Source organism: Jaculus jaculus, chromosome 5 (assembly GCF_020740685.1).
Source record: "Jaculus jaculus isolate mJacJac1 chromosome 5, mJacJac1.mat.Y.cur, whole genome shotgun sequence".
In the NCBI taxonomy this organism is placed as follows: Eukaryota; Metazoa; Chordata; class Mammalia; order Rodentia; family Dipodidae; genus Jaculus; species Jaculus jaculus.
The window spans coordinates 9,144,787-9,145,467 of NC_059106.1; positions in this window are offsets into that span (position 1 = coordinate 9,144,787).

The window sequence follows — 681 nt, forward strand, 5'->3', positions numbered from 1 at the left end:
GGCCCCAGCTGGTGGCCACTTAGGAGGTGGAGCCTTGCTGGACCCGAAGATTTGTTTGTGCCCAGCTTGCCATTGCTAGCTTAGCTCACGCTTGCTGCTTTCTGCCAGCTGCAGTGTCAAGACGTGACACCCAGCCTCTGCTCTGACATCCTTCTCCTGCCATGGTGAAGCTTCCCTCAAGACTGTGAGCCAAGACAAACCCCTTCCTCCCACCAGCTGCTTTTGGCTGGGTGCTTTGTCCCAGCAACGCAAAGGTAGTTAGTTACAAAGACCAGTTAGCCTGGTGTGCACGGGAGTAAACAGCCAGAAGCCCTGCTTCCAACAGGTGGAAGGCGAGAATCAACACCCAAAGTCCTCTGACCTTGACATATGCACCACAGAATGTGCACGCCTACCTTCACACACATGATCATGCACACACATACGTGAATATACACAAACACATGTACATAAATATTTTTTAAAGGATCACTATGTTAAACCCAAATTACTTCAGCTTTTCTGATTTTAATATTTAATATTTTCTTGTTTTAAAGCATTTCAACATTAGCCTCAAACTCTTTTTCTCCAACGCTAACTTTCAACCGGAACTAGAAAGAGGTAACCCTAAGGGCTGACAGTTCTCACATCAACCTCTGGAGGCATTTGTGTGAAATAAAACCAGCATCTTAATGCTTCCTT